At 42.6% G+C, this 24651-nt stretch overlaps 1 protein-coding gene and 1 non-coding gene across 24 annotated transcripts in view; both read left to right on the forward strand.

Moving 5' to 3' along the window:
* The window catches only part of Aim2 (absent in melanoma 2), a 116494-nt gene that overhangs the window by 37831 nt on the left and 54012 nt on the right, over positions 1-24651 (forward strand). For 7 of the 23 annotated variants that reach the window (XM_030255241.1, XM_017321496.2, XM_017321486.2 and 4 more), the window contains exon 3: positions 6586-6656. The exons of 4 other annotated variants lie outside the window; for them this stretch is intronic. The gene's annotated coding sequence lies outside the window, so the exon portion shown is untranslated. Of the gene's footprint in view, positions 1-763; positions 2906-6585; positions 6657-24651 lie in introns of those variants that run through there. 12 more of the 23 variants (XM_030255294.1, XM_030255291.1, XM_030255286.1 and 9 more) reach the window with 2 other exon arrangements.
* On the forward strand, positions 2952-3025 carry n-TRtct5. The gene has a single exon. It is a non-coding gene; the product is annotated as a tRNA-Arg (tRNA).

Here is a 24651-nt window from a genome sequence, read left to right on the forward strand (position 1 = left end):
ACTTTATGAATGAAATAATGTATGAGCATCCCCAGTTTGTCTGTAGGGTCACAGAGAGGCACCTAATTAGAAATGTGAGTAATGTTTGAGTCATAGATCTTTGGAGAATTAAATCAGTGCACTTTTGTTTTAATTGGAAAGGGAATGCGCTTATCTTCTTAAGGGTTTACATAAACACCGATGCTATGTATCTGGTTTGATAGAAGAAAAAAATATGCATTGTAGTCAATCATTTTGAGTGGCTTAACCTCATCTTTCTGCTCTCTGTAAAGTTACAGCTTTATTTGACTCTTATTTTAAAATTGAAACCTAGTTATGAGACATTACTCACACTGCCAAGCTATGTTGATTTACGGATGATAAGGCAAAATTAGAGATGTCAAAAAAAAAACAAAGTCCAGAATGTTTATGTTGATACAGACAAGGAGTGCTGCAAAGGCGTATGGGCAGCAGGTGCCTACTTTTCCTGAAATGAGACCCATCAGGCAGCATGGGGAAGTTGTTGAAAGAGAACAGACTGACCAGGTGATGTGCAGAATAGCAGAAGGATCAGCAGTGTGAGACCTCAGTTACTCTTTGCCAACAGCATGAGTTGCTGCCTTGTGAACTCTTAGCTGATTTTCTCAGCAGCACCAAGCATCACAGGCCGCTACTGAAGCTGGATCTTTGTACTTCTAGGGTTATGTTCTTCTTCATTTGGACTTGGAGACTCAGTGCCTTATTTGGTGGGTAATAGATTGCTTCCTCTTTTCACTCCTTTCAGAGTAATTTCTCCTTTGGGATTTGCCAGCAGAATTTTTCCTCTGCATACCCAGAGCCAGGTGAGAACATTGTAGACAATGACTAAGGTTAGATGGAGGTGGACCACTGGGTTTGGGGAACATATAACCTAAGGCATCAGCAAAGGAGTGGGTAAAACTAGGGCATCAGAGACTTGTGGGTACATGGTGTGTGTGTGTGTGTGTGTGTGTGTGTGTGTGTGTGTGTGTGTGTGTGTGTCTGCCTGCTTGTCTGTCTGTGTGTTTGTGTATCTGTGTATTACACTGAGACTGGCAGCATCCTGAGACCTGCCCTGCCTCACCTTTTCTTCAGAGTGGCTGGCACTGGCCTGTAAGTTTGGGCTTCCCCTTACAGATACATGGGCTTTTTTAACTGCTCCTTAACCTGGGCAGCTACTCAGAGTAAATACTCTCTGGCTAATATCCAGCTCTATGGGCCAGATCCTTGAAACTATCAAGCATCCTATGTGAAGAAAGACCTATTCTTGCTTCTCTCCAGTGTCTGTCTCCAGGCACTACAGGAAAGACAGGTGTGGCTGGTGATGGAACTACTGCTTTTGAGTAGAGGAAGGGTTACTTATTTAATCTGATGCTCAGCCGAGTATCCTGGCTGCATTATCTTCCAGCTCATTCTTAGGCTACAGGGATGGGCTAGAACAGTGAGACCAAGGCAGGTTATCATTAGAGGGCCATTGAAGTTCTCCCAAACTGCACGTCCTTTAACTTTCCTTATCCTCTGGTCTCATAGGTTGGCTACCTATGGGCGTGTTCAGAGTCTGCAGATAGTGCTCAGAGCCAGGGTTATGGAAACGCACAGTACAGGGGAACAGGAGGCTCTAAGTTGGCTCTGATTTTAGTGTAACTTTTGAAATGTTAAGTGGGATGGTGAATGTGGAGTCAAGTCTCCAGCCAATGCATTGCCACTGGGAGTCAGAGGCTAATCACGCCTGAAAACTGGATATAAGAACATAAGCAGAAGATGATGTAGAAAGGACTTGGATTAGATATTCAAAAGAACTGGCCCAGTAGGAATTATAAATAGCACTGGTGATGGAATTGTCTTCTCCAGGAGGTTTTTTAAAATAGGAAACATTTTCTTGGATCTGAGCTGGGTCTTTACATATGGTTACCCAGGGCTGGTCAATTTAATTATACAAGGATGCATCAAACAAGCCCAGGCAGCTGAGAAATCCTCTCTAGTTAAATTAGGGAGAAAAAAAACTGGAAAGACTTGGAGCCAGAGAAGGTACGGGGAAGGGATTAATGTATTCAAAGAGGGCTGTGTGAAGGCCACCTGTATTTCATTAGAGAACTGCCACTTTCATGCCTTACCCTTCCCTGTTTGTGTGTACACAGACACGCAGACACACAGATACACACACACTGACACACAGACAAAAAGACAGGGGGATAAGAGAGAGAGAGAGAGAGAGAGAGAGAGAGAGACCTACATAAAGATGCACACTCTTACACACATATACTTTTCTGACTCCACCCACCCTCAGTCCTCGTAAGGATACTGAAGTAACATAATAACAGACTCCTGAACCTTCTAGCTGGGTTTGACAGATACAGTTCTTAAAGCTGAGAGCAAGGAAGAAACTAATCTCCTGCCTGGCTCCCCTGACTTTCTCTAACTCTGCTCATTGAGGGTTTTGCGTTTTGTGTTTTTATATAGCAGCAGATTCTTTGTTTCTGGAATCGGGGGTTTTTCCTGAATCCCTCAGCTTTCCCCAGCCTTTTGCCTGAGAATATCTGGACCAGGATGAAACCACAGTGAGGAAATGGGGGTGGAAGCAGAGATGGCTTCTGCCTTCTCCGCCAGGCTGGGTGTACTCTGCTTCATTAGCATAAGAATAGAGAGACTTTCCCATTATCCTCCCTTAGGGACAGGGAGCGATAGAGAGCAAAGGCTCCTGCCTCTGCCCTGCTCTTTCCGGGATCCTGGGACTTGGAAAATGACTACTGTCACATTCTTCCAATCCTCCGAGGAACCTAAGACTCACAATATTGCAAAAACCTTTGATGGAGCCGGCTGGTGGATCTCCACTCCAGATTTTCCAGCTGTCCCTGTCCCCCCCACCGCTCAGAGAGCAGGATGCTGAGATGGCTCGGTGATGCAGAAGGTATGTGCTTTTTCAGTTCTGGTGCTGATGCTGTGTGTGTGGTGAGGTCTCTGTGGCGCAATGGACGAGCGCGCTGGACTTCTAATCCAGAGGTTCTGGGTTCGAGTCCCGGCAGAGATGATCACCTGGCATGTGCCTCTTTTGTTTTGAATGTTGTCATGCTAGGTTGGTAATTATATTTATTCATCCCTTGAGGCTCCAAGAAGAGAAAGAGAAGCTCTTTCCTCAGGAATCCTGAACGTTCTCTCCCGTTTGCTTCCCTCCATCTTCATTTTTTTTTCTCTCTTCCTTTCGGCTACATGTTTCTTCTCAACTGATACTGTTTTGCTTCGTGATGGGATAATAGACACAAAATAATTATGATGCCTGAACCCAGGTTATTTTAACCACTCTGGCTCCTACCTTTTTTTTTTTTCTCTCTTTCTCTCTGAGAAAACCTAGGGGCAGACTGACCCACATGGAAAGGGGAAATGGCCAGTTGTTCTCTAAGATAATGCCCACCTTAACCAAAGTGCTCCTTTTAAGGGGAGGGAACAGCTGGGGTTCATACAGAGGATAATTTCTCACAGTCCTTGTCAGCTATTCTTTTGCATTTCTAGCACTTCGGATGCTCCGACTCATCACTCACATATCCATCCATAAGGTCAAATGCTACCACACTCTGCTCATCATCTCAGTAGAATAAACTACAAAACAACCCACTAATTGCCAGAAGCAAGTTGGCTGAACTTATGCCCAGGAAGTTGAAGGCCTCCCCTAAATGCTCTCAGGGTGAAGTTTGTTATGTTTCTCCTATGTGTATGTGAATGTCATTTTTATAATGCCCAGCAAGCTGCTTTCTCACTCCCCTGGCAACCCTTATTAGTTTCTGACACCTTCCCAGGTCTCATCTGACAGGCTGCATCCAGCCAGCTTGGGAGCCTGGTCACACTGGCCTCTAGCTGGGGTTTCTATTTGGGGCTGTCCTGGCTCCCTCCCTTGCACATTGCTACTGCTGTATATGTTCATCTGGATGAAGCTGCCCTTGGCGAGAACTGACCTCCACCTCAGGTGATCCTGAGAAATCTGAGAAGACACCTTCCCTTGCCTGCCTGCTGGAGACAGTCAGCCTCTCTCCCACTGGGACTTTTTGGGAAGGAGACCAGAGGACACAACCATTTACTTGCATTCTGAGGAAGTTTGGGCAGGAAAAGGGAGGCACATATTGGGACATAACCAAACCATGTTTAGGCTTAGGGAATTGATAACACAGGATTATACTCTGGCCAGAGGCAGGTGTTTTCCCCTCTGAAGTATGTTTATTTGCAAGATGAAACTTCTGCTCATCTTTTAAAGCAGAGGAGTTTTAAAGGGACTGAAGAGTCTTGTAGTCAGAGCCAAAATAAGCAGAAAAAACGAATGAACAAACAAACAAACAAAAATTCCACCTTTCTGAGTTATCTTAGAAGATGCTCAGTCACATGTAACTCATCAGATCTATGGAGTCTAAAGTTGAGACCAGAAATCCAGCCCCCTCCAAAAAAAAATCTTTCATGGAGCATTTTATTTGTTGTTAGACATATTCTTTCTCATTGGGTTTGAACTCAAAGCTGTGAGAAAATATTAGTGTGTGTGGAAGGAGTCTGAGTAAGTGGACGGAGTATAAGCAAGGGATGAGTCACATTTTCCAACCGCAATCTCAACATCACGTTTCCCTTTCTCGTCCTCATCTCACATCCCTGGTTAGCAACAGGAAACATTGGAAGGAGGTTGTTTCTACGTGCACTGGCAAATGTCAGAGCAAGGACCGGGGTTCATGCTAAGCTTCTTGTGGCTAACAAGTCTGCAAGATTAGTAACTGCATGTCATGGAACCATCAGGACCCAAGCTAAGAATAAAGGCGGGGAAGTATGTTGCACAAAAGTAGGCTTTTCTTTGAGGGTTGTTCATTCTTGGTCATGATGTGACATGGTGAGCTCCTCTCATTATGTGAAGTTCTGTGCCCCGAGCCTCACTTGAGCCTTTCTTGCTGATGGCTAGCATGGAATCAGAGATTCTTGGCATAAGGTGTAGCTGCCTTCTGAACTTTATTTTGCTTACTTATAGAAATGGTTATGTGATCTTTTCTAGAAATATGAAAATTAGTGAGAAAGAAAGTCCATGGTGTGCCTCTGTACAAATGTGAAGGTTCTGTTTGTTTACAAGTCACCCCAACCTCTTTCCTTGTGGGAAAAGTGTCTGGCCGTTGAGTGATCCAGTGTGGGACTCTAAGTCATTGCTTATGTATGCTGTTACACAACACTGGTGCAAAATTGGAATACCTTGGAAAGAGAACTGTCAGAATGTTCCTAGCTGGGAGTGTCCTTCTGAAGGCAACGGTCCTTCTGTGCCTCACAAGAGGACTTTTCTTCTCAGTTAGCTAGGTAGAGACATTTCCTACCCACTTCATTGAAAGGATCTAGAAGTTTCCACATAGTTAAACCTCCCTTAGCTTTTGGCTTTATGTGTCCATCTTGAGGAGTGATGTTTTGAGAACTTGAAGGATATCAAGTTTTTCTATATTGGTTAAAAATTCATCTGTGTGTGATAACAATTTTATTCCTACTACATGAGGAATAGTTCCCAATTTGTGAATATTAAAACCATTGTATTTCAAAGATACTCAAAACAAAATAGTAACAGATTTTTGTAGGCATATATCTTTTGCAACTTTTAATAAACATTTGACCTTTCATCTAGCCCACCACCCAGCAGAGGTAGTGGAAGAGGAAAGTTATTAGTATGAGAGGGAAGTGGACCTGTTCAGCAACAGCTCTTTGGGGGTGAGCTCGATCTTCTTTGCCAGCATTTGAGTCCCGTAGCAAACACCCAATGTGATTCAGCAGCTGCAGACCAGTCCTCTAGGCAGGCAGACACCACACAGGAACCAGCAGCTGTAGTCAATCCTGAAGAACCGGAAAGGAAAGGCTCACCAACCAGCCTGAGGTGAGGCAGAAGAAGTGACAAGCTGCCCCAAGAATCTCATGAACAGCTCTTTGGAGAGTTTCTCTCGATGGCAGCATTACCACTAGTGGAGATCAACAACGCTATGTAAGGCCAACCAATACATGTGTGTCGTTAGTGAAGAACAGTGAGGCAGAGCCAACCAAACCAATGCTCAATGCTTGTCCCCCATTGTCTGTGGGGTCATATTTATACTCCTTCATTATAGGGCCTTTCACATTTCTGCTGTATCAAAACCTCCTTTCTCCTGTGTTTGCTTCAAGAAAACATTCTTTCCCGTGTCTGCTCCAGCAAAATAGCCTTTCACCTGTGTGCCCCAGCAAACCATCATTTGACATAACTGACTTTCCAAAGAAACTAGAAGTTTCCACTTCAGATTTTTTTTTATAACGTCAGTACACTTTAGGGATCAAATGTTTTAGAGTTGCTGGAGCTTATTATTAATTGCAAAGTATGTGGGGAGATCTGTCTTATTTATTACTGTATTCTCAGTACCTGAAATATGTTGGGCATTTGATGGATATATTTGAAAGAATTAATGCTGATTTAGACTGGCTATGAATTATGAAGATGGGAACAAGAAAGTGATTCCTCTTAGTTCCCAGGGAGCTGGAACATGGGCAATTTCTTCATGCATTAATTCATTCTCTTTACAGCATTTATCCACTACTCACTTGTGCCATTTCCCATCATTCTAGGCAATTGCATCTGAGAGAGCAGAGCCCACCTCCCTATGGGATGAATATTATTAGGATGTGCCAAATGACAGGTAAACACTACCATGGAATCTGAAGCACAGATAGGTGCGATGAAGGAAGGAATTATAGGGATGAGTCAGGTAGAGAATGACATGCAGAGCAGTGGTTTGGGGGGAACCTCTTGGAGGGGATGGTGTCTCAGTGAGTGTCTGAATGACAATAAATTAGAGTCAGATTTCAGGGCCAAGACACCTTAGGTAGGGTCCAACTTGGAGAGATGAATTCAGAGTTTAAGAGTAGGAATGTTACTGAATGATGCCAAATGGCCTCTACTTAGCTAAATCTGATATTTTCCCATGTCTCCCTTTCTATCTTGAAACACGGTTCACTGGTAATGTAGCCTTCCCATTTGTGTAGTTAAAATACCATTTAGTGGTAACAACCTTCTTACTCAGGTAGTTGAAACAAACACATGGAATTTCTTAATGATTGATGCATAAGAAATCAATAGGAGATTCATCTGTAACACTGTTTCTGTCAGTGAAGACCACAATTGCAGTCCCTGCTTACCAGGCAGCTTCTGGAATGCAAGAAGCAAAATCCCCAGGTTTCCCTTGTCTCGATGGTCAGTAGTGATCCCCCGCTTTCCTTACAACAACAGAAAGTTCTCTACCAAGTGTTCAAACCACATTGGAGGAGCAATTCTGGAGTCTCAGATAAATAGTGACAAACAGCTTGTGGGTTAGGTTTTCCTGTGAGCTAGTGACAATGTGCAGGACACATTGGTAAATCTCAGCCAGGGAAGAGGTTGGGAGGTTGGAAGGATAATTTTGGCTGTTGAAAGAAGAGAGACATAGATTGATAGGCAGGCAGGTCTACAGATATGTTGGGCCCAGTCCTGCAAAGGCACTGTGGCTTCCAATAGATGTCACCTACTAGAAAAAAAAACTGTTCATTTTTGTTTGTATTTACAGAGAGATGCTTCTTCGTAAAACAGTCTTGTGTTTATGCCCCCCACCCCACCCCGCCCCGCCACCAGTAGTTCTGAAAATGCAAAGGGATATGATGATTTTACCTCCTCTATGCCATCCTTAGAGGTTGCTTAGGCTATGAAACAAAACAGAAAGTTTCTTCCTGTGCTAAAGATAGTTTTCCATGATGAATCTTTTGAGAGAATAAATGACAAGACACGTTGTGTGTTGGGATCAGGTAAATGGCAAACTGTGGGTACAGTAAGAGCAGCCCAGAGTTGTGTCTGAATCTGAAGCTTTGCTGTTTTCCTGGGGACACCTACTGGACCTCTCTGAGCTTCCTTTTGCTCACCTCAAAATAAGGACCCATGCAAAAGACGGAATTAAATAGGGTACATGGTGTGTCTAGACACTTGGTTACACTGGAAAGGCCCACACCGATTCCTTTCTCTTTTGTTTATGGATGGTTCTTTCAACCAGTCATCAGATTGCTTGTATTGAGGATTTGTGGGATTTAACCAGGATCAAGAGTCTGGTTCTTGAAAATGCTATTGCTTAGTGGGGTCCAGGTAGACATAGAGAAATGTTCAACATATTTTAAGTAGTGATTCTATTCCAAGAACATTTTCTTCCCCCGATAATCACTGTGAAATCCCCGAATTTCTCTCCAAGTGTGTGGGGTAATGGGGAACACAAGCAGGTTGGCAATCCTTGTGCTGGCTCTGGAAACTGGGTTTCCTAGGCCCTGTAGGACCTTTATCACGGGGTGCCAGGGCAGGTGTGTCTGTGAACACGAGGGAAGGAGAGATCTTGAGAGATAGAATTAGGCTAAAAGCAAATGCCTGGGGAACTGGCAGGAGATGTGGCGTTGGTTGCTGCATTACTGGCCAGGGACCTTCCTGGAGAATTCCCTACCATGGATTCATCTCAGTCAGACTCTCAGTAGCATGTCTGCTGGGAGCCGCTAACAACCCCTAATAATCTTGTCTTCCTTTGGCTGTCTCTCCAGACCACTTTTCAGGAAATGTACCACCTAAAATAGCAGACAATTTAGAACCAGTTAAATTTATTTTGAGCAAACATGAAAGGTTTTTTTTTCTTCCTTTTTCAGCTATGTACAAACTTCTAACAGAGCTTTTTAATTTTTTACTTAAATGTGCATGTGCGTCTAATGGAGAGAGAGAGAGAGAGAGAGAGAGAGAGAGAGAGAGAGAGAGAGAGAGAGAGAGAGAGAGCGCTATTGCTCACTCCCAGATTTCAGGCAGCAGGTTCTAAAGGAACTTGTGTCAAGCACATTTCGCTTAAGTCCTAGACTTTTGTGATAATTTAGTAGAGATTTGAGTTCTCCTCGATTTTCATCTGTCCTTTTGAGGTACAACAGCTACTATTTGATATCAGATCTTGGTGTAGAAGTGGTACTTAGCATGCTTCCTTCCGTTTCCTGGAACATATGACTTGTAAAAACACAATTATATTAATATTAAAATGAGTTTAGGGTTCCTGTGCACCCATTTAGAGACGAAAGGGAAGGAGCCTAGATACAGATGAGGTGACCAGAAACCTACAAGTCCACACAAACAAATATCAATTCATTTATTCATTTAACAAATATTGATTTAGTATGCAGTATGTGCAAGTCACCAAGCCAGATACAATGATGAAGGCGATGAGGTTATCCTAGGTATACCTGAGAAACTTGCACTGTGAATGTAGGAGATCTCTATGGAGAGATTGTGTGTGTGTGTGGGGGGGGGGGGCGGGTTCCAGAGGCTATGCAAAAGCTTTTTCTGGAATGACGAGAATCTAAGTGATAAGCAGAAAGTAACCAGGCTAACAACAAAGAAATGGACTTTCTAGGCAGAGAAATAGCACATGCTAAGTAAGGTCTTAAGGTAGGAGGGAAAAATGTCCCGTATAAAGGACTAAAAAACAGTTTTATTTGACTGTAAGGCATACGGGAGATTTGATACGAAGCTGGGGCGGGGTTGGGGGGGAGCAATAGGAAGACTCTAGAGGGTCCTGTGATCCCTGGAAGACATTTTACCATTTAATCTTTAAAAGGTGTGTGGGGAGGGGGTTTGGGGAGAAGAGAGGACTGCAGATACTAAAGTTAGAGAATAGCAGGAACAGCTTTGTGTTTTGGAACTAATTCCCCAGCTGTTACTGAAAGAACAGGGCAAAAGGACATCAAGAGAGATGCTGGAACGCAATATATGATCCCATCTGAAGCCGCAAAAGCAACGTTCAATTGGAGAGAGTTAACTAATGGTGGATACAAAGAGATGCAAGAGTATTTTTGAAGTAGGATTGTAGGAGTTGTTAATGCTTCGGAAACTGTAGGAAAGGGGCAGGATTGACAAGAAGCGCTCCAGTTTTATAATCTGTGTACCACTTTATAGTCTAACAAACAAGGGACTAAGGAGATCGGAGGGAGGAAAAGATCAGTTTAATTCAGAGCTTTAGTTTCTGAGGAATTTTTTTGAGATAGTTAAGGGGGGGCACGTCACATTTCTTCACGGAGAAAGAACTTAAGCATGAACCAAGAAGCTGCATCTTGGAATGACAGAACGGAGGGGAGTTAGAGCAAGATTGGAGAGGGAAAGAGACAATGGGGAAACAGAATACCACAGCTCCCATCACAGCAGAGGGAATGGTTCACAGCATGACATGGCTGAGTGTCACATGCTACTGAGAAGTCAACCAAATGATAATGAAAACATGTCTGTCAAAGTGACTCAGAGGTCCGCGATGATATTGTGGAGCAGGAGGTAAAAAGAAAAAAAAATGAGATTTGAAGCGAGATTGGAGGAAGTGGAGGGGAAGAGATTGAGCGCAGGCAGGCGTGCAGTGAGCTCTGGAAAGTCAGACGCCTAGAAGTTGGGAGTGTTGAGCTGGAAGAAGGCCGGGAGTCTGAGAAGGCTTGTTTCTGACTGCGTGTTGTGGAACTTTGTCCTTAATAAAGAGAACTAGCTAGAAAAGTATTATGAAATACCACTCTCTACCTATCCCTCAATTGATTTCCCTGAATCTTTTATGTGCTGTTACTGTGCTGGGGTTTGAACCCATGCCCAGTATGGTAGGCAAGCACTCTGACCCTGAACCCCATCTCCAGCTCATTACTGATGAGGTTCAGCAACGATATGTTCATGGCTGAACTTGTTATATATACAGGCCCACCTGCTTCATTTGTATTTTAGTGAGCAGGACGTGCATGTATCATATACCCTAAGCCTCATAACTAAAATCATTGAGAGGTAGAGTTTGAGTGTTCAAGAGTGTGATGTTAAACAGCATACGGCAGCTCAGGTTTCTGAGAAGGCAGGAGAAGCATCAGTCAGAGGAGTACCAGTAAAACCGTGACTTTGGGTAACCGGAGGGCCAGCTCCTTGGCCTCTTGCTGGGAGGAGAATGGGGGCATATAGATTTGCACAAGAAGAAAGAAGACTTCATTTAATGGTGGCTGTGGCAGTGTGGTAGCTCCTATGCCTCCTGTTAGTAAGTGAGAAGGTCATGTGTTTTCAATGTTTGAAGAAAGCACAGAAATGTAGACTGTTATATGGAGTGCGAGATTAATACGAATGAGTAGTAGAATATTTACTAGGCAGTATGAAGGGTCCATTAGAGGATAGATTGGCTATTAGAAACACATTCAGTTTACATGCCTGTGCAGGTATATTATCATGTCCAGACTGTTTCACTGTAGAAATGTGTGTGTGTGTGTGTGTGTGTGTGTGTGTGTGTGTGTGTGTGTGTGTGTGTGTTACAGAGGGTGTAGACTCCATATTTGAAGTGTCACAAAAGGAACTGATTTTATTACCTAAAATATGGTAGGGCTGAGGACAGTTCCTCATTCATTGGTTCAGAGCGCCACCTGCTGGAATCCTTGGTAATGTTTACCTTCCCAAACAAAATCTGAAATTTACATTAGAAAAGTCAATGCTTTTGCCTCTAGTGCTTTCTTCTGTGGATTCTGACTTTCAGTTTCTTTTAGGTACCCTTTTTTATTCTTTTGTATTTGTGGATTAAATGTGTTCTTTTCTGACTTGATCTTGGTCTTTAGTGCAAAAACTGTATCTTGTTTAAATGCATTGCTGTCTATAAACCTCATTTCTGCCTTGTAAAAGGAGAGGATAAAATGGAAAAATACCTGAAATGGAGAGCATAGGAAGGATATTGGTGGCTACACCTTTATAAGTCACAGATAATGCAAAATCCACCTTTGTAAATACTAATTGATGTCATTAAGCAATTTCTTGAATTTACATGTTTTTGAGTACCTGTTTCCACCCCATTTGAGCACACTAAATGCACATCTGTCAATCCCCTGTCTAAGTTGGTTCTTAAATAAAATAGCTTGCTGTGTATGATTTGATTTGATTTGATTTGATTTGATTTGATTTGATTTGATTTGATTTGATTTTATTAAGACAGAGCTTTTCTGTGTAGAATAGTCTTGCTTTGAATTCATGGACATCATCATACCTCAGCTTGCTGATTGCTGGGATGACAGGCATGTGCCACTGCACCTGGTATATAATTTAAAAAATGTTTTATTTCAGGTTGCAATACATTTTTAATAATCTTTGAAATTAAAATATAATGACATCATTTCCCCTACCCTTTCCTCCCTCACTTCTTTTGCTCTCCCTCAAATTTAAATTTATGGCCTCCTTTTATTTAATACATAGAACAACACAGTGAAGTTTATATATATAACAGTCCACAAAATATATATGTTGGTATATGTGTGTGTACATTATGCATACACACACACACATATATGTGTATATATATATATATATATATACACACACATTATATATGTAACTTTTATGTATATAATTTCAGGATTGATCACTTGCTATTAAGATACCAAGAGTATTTCTAGGGAAGACTATTTCTCCCACTCTCAGAATTCCTTAGTCACCTGTAATTTTTATCTAGGTTTGAGGCCTCAGGAAGTTTGCTGTAATTCTGTGTCTCCTAGAAATGTCAGAGACCTTGCATCCATGGCTCATCTCACCAACATGGCTGCCTAAACAAGACCTGAAGAACATCACCAATAGGCATGCTAACATGGAAGTGGGAAACCTTAGAAGGTATCAACCCTAGAAAGCCGTCAATCTTAACCTGAGTCCACTGTTAAAAACCTTTCTCTCACATCTTTAGGTCATGTAACTGAAGTGTGTTCAATTTCTAATTTTCATTAAGTCACTCATTCCTTCAATGTTTTTTTCAGCCAATGAGAGATCAGACATAGCTTATTCTAATTATTTTCTTTCCTATAGTTCAGTCAATAACTCTAATGATCACTGTAAATATACAAATTCAGGCAAATCCATGATTTAGAGTATTGCCAGTATAAAATATTCTGAATAATGCTACAAGGGAAAAGTGTGACCATTTACTTAACCAGTATTTGTGAAGTACCTGAGTTGGGTCAGAGTCTGAGAGGCACTAGGGTAAGGTAGGCATGAAGCAAGCATGACCCTGGACCTGACTGAGTTGATGTAGTATGGAAGACAGGTATCATTCAGTCACCCCAGGGCATGATGGGGAATATATTATACTGGAAGTGGAGAGAACTTTCTAGAAGTGACAGGAACTTAGAACCAGGCACTGAGAGAGAAGCTTAATGTTAATAGACAGATTGGGATAGGGACAAGGGCTGACAAGCTCTTTTAATGGGTTTGTTTTAAACCCCAGGGCACATACTAGCAACTAAAAGTATATTATGTGTCTGTATGTGTGTGTGTGTGTGTGTGTGTGTGTGTGTGTGTGTGTGTGTGTGTGTGTGTGTGTGCATGGGTGTGTGTGCACATGCACGTGTGTGCACGCATGCGGATGTGTGCATAGCTGCCTTCCTCCCTGTCTCTGCGTCTCAGTGTCTGTGTGTACATGTATATTCACATGCAGCAGGGAAAGTGACTAATGCTCAGATTTATAGTTCAGAAAGATTCCTCAGGCTGGATTGTGGAGAATGGCTGAAGGGAAGACAGGTTTTGAGGATCATTTTAAAGATAATGAATTATCAGATATGGAGTTGGGCAGGGGAGAGGAGAAGTGAGTCTGAAAGGCATTTCAGATGTTGATTGGATAAGACTTGGTTGAAATAGACTACCGGAGGAGGAAAGCCTGAGTGGGTAAGATTTCTAGCTTCTTGACTTGAGCAAATGGGAAGTACGGAGTATTGTGAGAAAAGGGGGCTTCGTCGTGGTGTCTAGTGAAGAAGGCCACCCCCATCATAACAACACTGAATCTGAGGTGTCTAAGAGGTGCAAGCAGATATACCTGGAAACCAACTGGGTAAATGGGGCTTCAACTCTAAAGGGAAATCTAAGGCAGAGATCCTGGTAGAAAACAGTCAAATGGCCGAGAGCAGATCGATGTTTTAAAAGTGGTCAAAAAATATTTGGAGTGAGGAAGAAAGACTGTCTCAGAAGGAGAACAAGGAATGCCTCATTTTAAAAACTGTTCAAATAGAAGTCAAGAAATGACACTGGCTGGAGATGCTGGGGAAACTAGAAGGTCTGCTGTCAGACCTGGGAAGCAAAGCCGGCAGGTCCTGTGAGACCGCTCCATGCAGAGAGGAAGTTGGAGCTTGGAAGAAAAAAGGAGGCATGCGCGCGCGTTGTCAGGCCTTCTGTAATGTAAGGGATGGAGAGTTGAGAACTGGTAGGGGAAGTTTCCTTTTCCCTTTTGGAACAGAGAGGAGAAGAGGAAGTTGAACCCCTACCAGAACATTAGTTGACAGGCAAGGTGTAGGCTCCCCAACTTGATGTGTCCTGCTTCCCCCTTGAACAAGGGGAAAGTCACCAGCCTGGTGTGTGTGTACAGTTTATTTAATCTATTCTTCCTGGGACAGTGAAACTCATTTTCTTCATTCCTAAGACAGATAGGTCGTCTCTGTCAGTTTCTGTTGTATCTCCCTTCCTGTTGGGTGCGCTTAGATTTCTACGCAGCAGTATCTTTTCCTGTCTGAAAGTATTTTGTCGTGGAAGTCAATAGTTCTTGATGAGATTTAAAATCATACATATAAGTGCTTTCAGGGCAAGGAGCTGGTAAGAACATTTGATTCTGTAAGGTGAGAAAAACTGATTTGGAATTTACAGAAAGGCTTGTAAGAGGTATTGAAAAGACATATATGTGCCAGAAGGGGGTTTTAAAAGCAACTTACAAAGGGGCAGGGCGCAGAACCAGGGAAACTTACATTTTGTTGTGCGTTTTGATGTATAGTGCTCTTTTCCATGTTCCAAAATCGTTTCATAAAATTTACAGCTCTCATTGTCTTGGTCCGTTCAAGCTACTATAACATAATACTGTGGGCTGAGTTGCTTATGGAAAGCAGAAATTTATTTCTCATAGTCCTGGAGGCTGGGAAGTTCAAAGCCAGTGATTTAGTGTCTAGTGGGGTCTTGCTTTCAGGAGTATTGCTGGACCTTCAGAATAGTGGAAAGTGAGCAAGTCCTCTTTCTTATGTACTCTGATCCCATTAGGGATCCCGGAGGAACCAAAATCGCTGAGTCATAGGCTACACTGTTCAGCCTCACAGAATTATGCCTTGTTCCTTTAAAGCTATCCCATCGACTTTATATTTTCATTGCTGAAAATACCAAAAACTTTCCTTCCCAAAAGGTTAGGATTTGAACATATGAATTACTGGGTGACACAAACATTCAGACTCTGGTAGCTGAGGCTGACCCTGGTGGTAGCCCTTGACTCCTGCTGAGGAAGGAGAGCAGAGGCTACCCAAGGGACCACACATATATTTAATATATGTAGTGGAACAAAATGTTCAGAGACAAGCTAACAAGATAGTTCAGTGAGTCAAAAGACTTGCAATCAAGTGTGATGACTTGTTTTCAGACCTTGAAACCTGTGGTGGATGGAGTGACCTGGCTCCTAAAAGTCGTCCTCTAACCACCACAGCTATGCTGGCATCTGTGCTTCAATGCTCATATGCATTATACAGGCATAGCAATAATAGGATTTAATTAGTATATACATAGACCCAAGTTGGTGAGGGCATAAGAACAATTTAAAAGTGTAATTACAGACATAAATACGTCTGATCCTACCAGTCAGCTTAAAATGAGAATATTTCCAGTTTCTTTTGAAGTCTTTGGGCTCAAATTTCATCTCTGCCTTGGTCCCCAGGGTAACCAGCCATTTTCTTAGCACTCCTCACAGTTTTATCTTTATACAGTTCTTCCCAATTTATAGTCTGCTTCATTTTGCATATTAATTTTATGCGGAGGGAACACATTCTTCTCAGAGGTTCTTTTGCTTCTTTCATTATTACATTTTTGAGATCTACTCATGTTCTTGGATGCCCTTCAGTTTATGTTCATTGGTGCATAATACTCTGTTATAAATATGCCACAAAATTTATGAATGAATTCCTTTTAAAGATTGATTTTATTTCTGAGTTTTGTGTGTGTACTTGTGTGTGTGCATGAGTGTATGTGTTTATGTATATGTGTGTGCATGTGTGTATGTGTACATGAGTATCATAGAGTATCAAGAAATGGTGTCTGACTCTACCGTTAGTTGTGAGTCACCCATATGGGCACTGGGAACTGAATTTACGTCTTCTGCTAGAGCCATGTGTGCTCTTAGCTATGAAATCACCTCTCCAGTCCCAACATTAACACATCATGCCTTTGATAGACAGGCCATTTATTTACAGGCAGTTGTTTGGTTTTGTTGTTTCATTATAAATAATGTTGCTGGAATATACTGGCTTCTCCTAGATTGAGTTATTTCAGATTATAAATAATTCTAATCCAGAGCACAGGATTACAAAGTCATAGGTTATATTCCTACCTAGCTCTTGTCAGTAGATTCTTTATTGCTTTTCAGAGTGATTCTGCCAACTGTAGGTTCCATCTTCATTACTGACCATACTGAGACTCTGTGAAGTGCAGGCATTGCTGTCACCCGGTTGCCTCCTGCTGAGATGGCCACGGTGCAGGAAAAGCATGGAGATGCCCAGGCTGGAGACATGTTGGCATGCATCCCCCACCACCTCGTCCCCCAACCCTCCCTCCTGTACCTGCTATCCCTGACTTCCATTTTCAGACAAGAAATATTTCTTACCACTTGAATATGTTCGAAAGCTTCAGAAAGAGGGAAATATTTCTTCTAAGGAATTCAAAGTCAGAAGCAGCAAAGAAGGGGATGTTTCTAAGCTTTGAGGGGTTTGGGTCTTTGTGGAGGGGAGGGAATTAATTTGATAACCATTTGCTCAGTATTCCTAGTCCCAGAGTTGAAATGCTTGGTAGCCTGGAATTCCTATAGCTATGGTAGGACCAGCTAAAAGAACCACCCGGGTTTTTTTTTTTTTTCTTTCTTTTTTCCATAGTCTATTCGGATATGGATGTGTGCATATTATTTACCTAACATTTTGTGTCCTGACATTCAGGTAGAGACTTCCTCCCATTTCCTAAAGCATGAACACCTGGTATCTCTACCTTCCGTCTTCCCTCTTTCCTTCTAGAGGTCAGATATGAGCCTCCAATCCTCACAAGAACCCTGGAAAATTGTCCCAATGTTAGCAATGAACAAACCGAGGTTTAGAGACCGTGTTGATGTGAATTGGAGAGCTTCTGGATGCAGATCTGCCTGGCGCCATCTGTGTTTGTCCCCTCTATCTCTCCCAGACTATCTATTCTTATTCAGTCGTTTGTGATCACGGTACCATGAACAAATGTTTCATACTATCTGAGCTTTGCATTAGGAACGATAGTAAACATTTATTAAGCCATAAAGATTGCAACATGGACTTCTCCCATTCTGATAGGAAGAATGTTGTGGGCTTGCAAGGATCTCTTTTCCCTTGACACTATGATTGTTATTGTTTCTTTTATATTTGTCTCCTAAATCTACTCTCTCTGGTTGAGCACAAGTTTCACTTACTATATAAGCAGTAGATGCCTGCAGTTGGGTAGGTTTTGGCTATAAAGCTTACTCAGGTGTGTAGTCTATCTGTCATTTTCCTTTTATCCGGCTTTGCTGGCATGCTGCATATTTATTCCCATCATGGTCCGGATTTTCAGTGGAAGCTTTCACAAGATGTGCTGTTACCAGCTCACAACATACTCAGGTTTTGCGGTTCCTCTGGGAGAAACAGTCAGGCATGAATGCACAGCCAGCATGCCAATGCCCTGCTCCCTGCGGGCCCGCTGTCACTGCCTCCCAGGCTCTTTACCTCTCCAGTCACACCTCACACTGCTAACAGGGGACTTACAAAAAGAGAAGAGGCATTGTTCAAAGGTAAGAGAATCACCAGGGCATGGTACCTCATGTCTGTGATACCAGGAATCAGGAGGCCACAAAAAGAGGAGCCAACATGATTTCAAGGTGAACCTGAGCTACATAGAAAGACCTTTTCTCAAATAGTGTGTGTGTGTGTGTGTGTGTGTGTGTGTGTGTGTGTGTGTGTGTGTGTGTGTGTGTGTGTGTGTAAAACAACAAAACAGTTCCTAATACAGTGTGGACTTACATTGCTGTATATTTCAGAATCAAAGCCTGGACTCTGACAAGCCTAGCAATCAAGGATCAGCCATCTTTTCTATAAACAGCAGTTAAAGACACAAGCCGTAGCAGAAGCCAGAAAGGAGATTTATTCAGCAAGACCATCGTGGGAAAGTAAACAAAGGAGTCCAATAACACTCATGTTTGTCTTTGCCAAACTGACAGGAGGTTTAGGTTTAAATTGAGAGCAAGAGGTACAGAAAGGGAAGCAGTCCTAGTCAACGTGTGGTCCTGCCTATCACCTACTCGTTGTTGTCTAACCCCTAATCTGTTCTGCAGGGTGGTCCAGAAAAGGCAAATTCCTCCCCTGTTGAGCATCAGGGCTTTAGCCTTTTCCTTTCCCTCAGCCTGAGATTCCTAGGGATTTTTTTTTTCGAGATACAGTTTCTCTGTATAGCCCTGGCTGTCCTGGAACTCACTTTGTAGACCAGGTGGCCTCAAACTCAGATATGCCTGCCTCTGCCTCCCAAGTGCTGGGATTAAAGGTGTGCGCCACCATCACCTGGCTCCTAGGGATTTTTTTTTTATTTTATTGGGTATTTATTTCATTGACACTTCCAATGCTATCCCAAAAGTCCCCCACATGCTCCCCCCCACACTCCCTCACCCACCTACTCCCACTTCTTGGCCCTGTCGTTCCCCTGTACTGAGGCATATAAAGTTTGCACGACCAATGGGCCTCTCTTTCCACTGATGGCTGACTAGGCCATCTTCTGATTCATATGCAGCTAGAGACATGAGCTCCGGGGGGGGTACTAGTTAATTCATATTGTTGTTCCACCTATAGGATTGCAGATCCCTTTAGCTCCTCCATTGAGGGCCCTGTGATCTATCCAATAGCTGACTGTGAGCATCCACTTATATGTTTGCTAGGCCCCGGCATAGTCTCACAAGAGACAGCTCTATCTGGATCCTTTCAGCAAAATCTTGCTAGTGTATGCAATGGTGTCAGTGTTTGGAAGCTGAGTATGGGATGGATCCCCGGATATGGCAGTCTAGATGGTCCATCCTTTCGTCACAGCTCCAAACTTTGTCTCTGTAACTCCTTCCATGGGTGTTTTGTTCCCAATTCTAAGAAGGGGCAAAGTGTCCACACTTTGGTCTTCATTCTTCTTGAGTTTCATGCATTTAGCAAATTGTATCCTATATCTTGGGTATCCTAAGTTTCTGGGCTAATATCCACTTATCAGTGAGTACATATTGTGTGAGTTCCTTTGTGATTGGGTTACCTCACAAAGGATTGGGTAGCTGAGTAGTACTCCATTGTGTAAATGTACCACATTTTCTGTATCCATTCCTCTGTTGAGGGGCATCTGGGTTCTTTCCAGCTTCTGGCTATTATAAATAAGGCTGCTATGAACATAGTGGAGCATGTGTCCTTCTTACCGGTTGGAACATCTTCTGGATATATGCCCAGGAGAGGTATTTTGGGATCCTCTGGTAGTACTATGTCCAATTTTCTGAAGAACCACCAAACTGATTTCCAGATTGGTTGTACAAGCTTGCACTCGCACCAACAATGGAGGAGTGTTCCTCTTTCTCCACATCCTTGCTAGCATCTGCTGTCACCTGAATTTTTGATCTTAGCCATTCTGACTGGTGTGAGATGGAATCTCAGGGTTGTTTTGATTTGCATTTCCCTAGGGAATTTTTAATACCTTGAGATATATTGCTGTAAAAGTCTGAGAGCCAAAAAACGAGGACACAGATGTCTTCTTTTAGAATAGCTTCCCTCAGCAGGGCGGTGCTGGTGCACACCTTTATTCTCAGTACTCAGGAGGCAGAAGCAGGTGGATTTCCATGAGTTCAAGGCAAGCCTGGACTACAGCTTGAGTTCCAGGACAATCAGGGCTACAAGAGAACCCCTGTCATCAACAAGCAAGCAAGGAAACAAACAAATAGAATACTTTCTCTTAAGGCAGAATGATTACCCCAGGAGGACCCATTGTCTCCACCTGGGACAACCTCTCTGGCAGACATTTTTTCAGACCTCTTTTTCTGCATACTTCTGCAGCAGTTTCCCATTTACCCTACCTGCCTTCCCCCCTCTCCTCCTGTGCACTGGGAAAAGAGATGGCTTGAATCTCAAATGGACAATTGCATTGGGAAGGTAAAGGATGCAGTTTGAAGAGTTGTTTTCTGTGACCCTCAAATACCACACATGCTCCTGTGTGTACACACATGTACATGCACATACATACCTGAGTATGGGCATGCATGCACACACTTCTGTGCGTATGTGCAAACACACACACACACACACACACACACACACACACACACACACACACACAGAGTAAGATTCTGGCAAGCTTTAGCTTACAAGGGATCCCCCACCTCCCAGTTATCCATGTGGAGCCGGAAATTGATGCAAAAAACAAGAGGAAATTATTGTTCCAGTGCACTGGGATCATCTCAGACCCAAAGGAGAGGCAAGTTTTTATATGGTTTCCAGGGGTAGAATAGAGCATCAGCAACTAAGCACAATATGGCAGAACAGTGTGCCCTTTAAACTGATTGGTCGTTAGGGAGTAAGGTAGTAGGGGCTTACTCAGCCTCTCCCTTCTGCTCTACCTGCTCTCTGACCTGTCTCTTCCAGGGGGGGGAGGTGTCTGGTGTAATTTTCTAATGGTTCTGAGCTGACCTCTTCAGCACAAGTGGATAGGAGCCCAGAGGGGCAGAGGGGAGGAAGGAAGGAGGGACAGAGGGAGAGTGGGAGAGAGAGAGAGAGAGAGAGAGAGAGAGAGAGAGAGAGAGAGAGAGAGAGAGAGAGAGAGAGAGAGAGAGCAGAGGAGGTGGGGAGCAAATGAGATCATGAGGAAATTCTCAGATTCTCTGGTCACATTCTGTCATTACAAACCTGAGGGTTCAGTTTGTGTGTGCTACTCATTACCCAGGAATGGTAGTCTATTTTGGCAAACTTGGGGGAAAGTTTAAAAGAATGGATATTACTGAAGCTACTAGCAACAAAGCTGGACTAAAGGAACAGCTACAGTATAGAAGAGATTCTGGCAAATACTCCCCATAAAGGTTTTCTGCTCTCCTCTGCCTCTGCATCCTGACATTCTTGGTTTTGATTTCTCAGTTCTTTTTTTTTTTTTTTTAAAGATTTATTTATTACATGTAAGTACACTGTAGCTGTCTTCAGACGCACCAGAAGAGGGCATCAGATCTCGTTACAGATGGTTGTGAGCCACCATATGGTTGCTGGGATTTGAACTCTGGACCTTTGGAAGAGCAGTCGGGTGCTCTTACCCACTGAGCCATCTCACCAGCCCCTCTCAGTTCTTTTAAAGACTTAAAAAAAACATTTTATAGCTTGGATCCTTAAAGAGCTAGGCCACAGGCTGGATCCTCGAAGAACTAGGCCACAGGCTGGACTTGGCTTACGGTTTGCCAGCTCTATTTCCATAATCTCATTCTCACTTTTAGAAGAACAAAATATCGCAGAGAAAACCTTTAAAATATTTAATTTGATGAGTTTTGAGAATTTGAGAATTATTATGAAGGCTTCAGTAATTATAAAATTTCTATAAGACAACATGAGTTAAGGAAAGGAAGAGAGGTCAGAGATCATTATAAAATGTTGAAGGGAACTGGCATATTGAGAGGCAGGGATACAAATGGTCCTGAACTAAGTAGAGCAAGTGGTAAAATGGAATAAACAGGTCAGGGTATCTCCCAAGCAGGATTAGTGCACATACACATCAGCACTGCAAGTTTAAGGAAGTTGTTCTCAACCTGTGACTTATGAGTCACCTCCTAAGCACAGGAAATGCATGCCACAGGCCCTCATATGTTTGCCAGGATGCTTCCTCTATTTTCACAGGTAAAGACAAGGGAGTGAGGAACCAGCATTGCAAATTGGCAAGGGAGGGAGACCAGAACAGCAATCAGCAAGTGGTATGGCAAGCATCTTTGGTGTCAGGAAACACACACATACACTCACACAAGCCATGCAGCTTTAATCAAAAGCAAGTGTTCTTTTCTAAGATAAATGACCATCAGCAGCATGTGAAGTCAAAAGAGAATGGAATCTGAAGACGAACTGAATGATCCTATATCTCCAAAAAGGAAAGAGAGAAAAGAATCTCAAGTGTAAGACCAGGTTGGAAGACAGATGAAGATGACAGATTTTTTTTTCCTTACAGATACTTGAAAACCAGAAGCTTTAAAAAATATCTTTGAAAATGGCAGACATCACAAGGATGGGCTAAATTTTTCCTTAAGTGTTAGGACACTGCTTTAACAGTAGTGTCTGGACTTCAGACTTTAGCCTTCAGGCACCAGGGAAATGTCTAGTTTGTTTAAGTCATTGTTTTCTCAGGAGAATGAGAACATGCGTTTCCTGTTTCACAGTTGAGGTTTTATTTGGAAGGATATTTTAAAGGGCTACAAATGGTTAAATAATGGCAGACTTTATTTTCTTGGTGGATTGACTTTGCTTGGGCACACACAGCCCCTTGTGTACTGGAATTGGATAGGTTTCCAAAGTGTAAGTTTCCTACCAAAATTAGACTCTAACGATGTGATTAAATCATTTTCATGAGGCTTAAAGTCCTTAAATTCTTCAGGTTAATTAAAGACTTAGAAGGTACAGATGCTATTGAAACCAAGCGTTGGTCCAGTGGTGGGCATCTCAGCTGTTGAATAGCTGGGAAGCTTGGAGAGAAAGAAGCAAAACAGCCTTTAAATATAAGGGCCCATGGGCCAGGAGGTCACCATGAAAGCACTAAAATCCTTAGCCATTTGACTCTGGGTGGGATGTGCTGCACAGGCCTAAGGTTTCTGAGAGATGACAGTCTGTGGGCGTTTGATTTTTAAAATTCCTACCCAGTGTTACCCCTTCTCCCTAAACAAGTGGCTTTTGAGATAGTGTCCTGACCAAAGCTCTTAGAACTATTCTGGGCTGGAAAGCGAATGATGCACCAGCAAGTCACCCCCTCTTCCAGGGACTACTTAGTTCAGTCCCTTGGGCTATAGTTGGGACTGGATGTGATGCTACTGGCATGGGTGAAGGAGATGAGAAGCTTTTAAAAGTCAAGGACATTACTAAGCAACCACAAGATGCGATTTCTCCTGTATCTGTTATTTTGTTTGTTTGATTGTTTGTCAGCTTCTTGGTTACTGGTATCAAGAACCATTCTGGCAAAGGAGTCTTGAAGACAGAACAGGCGCACAAGTGGAAGAAATGGACTCACTGTTTAGATATGAGCCAACAGACCTAAAGCACTTAACACTCAATAGGAATGCTATTGGAAGTCCAGCGTGTGGTGTGGGAGGGTAGAGTGGCTCTCTGGAATAGTATGAAGTGTCCGCTGCTTGTAGAATTTCTCCTGAGTGACTCCATTCTATACATCTATGATCCTCTAGCTCCTTCCTTTGAGTTATTGCCCCGATCCTTACCTTCTCTGCCTGCATTCTTTCTATTCTCCTTCGAGTCACATCTTTAAATGGATCATAAAATGAGTAGAGAGCAAAGAGAACAGAGAAAAGCTGGGCACTTTATTAATTCATTCTTCCTGCTTAATTTGGCTGCACGAGGGTAGCTCATTTTTGGTAGGAGTCCAAGACAGGTGTTTGTAGGCACTTGGCTGCGGTTCCCAGGTTGGATGTGGGAAAGGTATAATCAGAGAAGCCCTAAGTTTTAATGACATGGTTTTAAATTGAGAGCCAAGAAGAAGAGAGCTTTCACACTACTTTACTTCCACAAAATTGGTTTCCTTTTCATTTCTTGCTTTGGCATTGGCAGAGAGCCCTTGGAATGTAGGAGTTTTTAGTGGAGCACCCTGCAGTCATTACCTGGTTTGTAAACTTGGCACAGGAGGCCCAGAGTGTTGTTTCTGTATAAGTCCAAGCTCTGTGCCTAGATTCCAGGTTTAGATGTTCAGGTAGGAGGGAAACTGAGAGCGTTGCAGTTGGGAGGGTTGGGTGTTGTAGAGTAGTATAAAAAGCAAGTAAATAATTATAAATAAATAAAATAATTAAAGTAAATAAATTATAAATCACAAAATGAAAACAAAAAAATCATTAAACTGATTGAGTTCTCTCATTTTCCCTTTTCTTTAGAATTTTCCCAGTTCATTTGCTGTGTTATCATGTAGAGTTCACACTTAGATGAGTTGCCCCTGCATGTCATCTGAATATAGTACTGGATAAGACTACAATTTCTAAATAAGAACGTATTCCACAGTTGTATAGGGTTTTGTGGCTCCACTAGAATTGGAAGACCTGGAGACTCCCTCTGAAGCATATGTCACCAGCTAGTTTAGAGAGTCAGTGCAGAATCTCAAATGCCTAGAATAATCTACTTCTCTAGGACCAAATCCCCTGGCTTTTAAAGGATGGGACTTTGAGGAGGAACCCAATTCAAAGCTGAACATCTCTGTGCTTCAATCTCTCTCTGCTACTTACTGTCTCTAAGAATATGAGCATGACTTCCTTCTACCTCTTCTTTGGTAAAATGAGAATAACCATGGGGCCATCATGGTTGCCGTGTAAATGAACTGATAGAAGTAAGCCCGTAGATAAACATTCAGAAATGAGGTAGCTGTAGTAT

This window comes from Mus musculus, chromosome 1 (assembly GCF_000001635.26).
Source record: "Mus musculus strain C57BL/6J chromosome 1, GRCm38.p6 C57BL/6J".
Classification (NCBI taxonomy): Eukaryota; Metazoa; Chordata; class Mammalia; order Rodentia; family Muridae; genus Mus; species Mus musculus.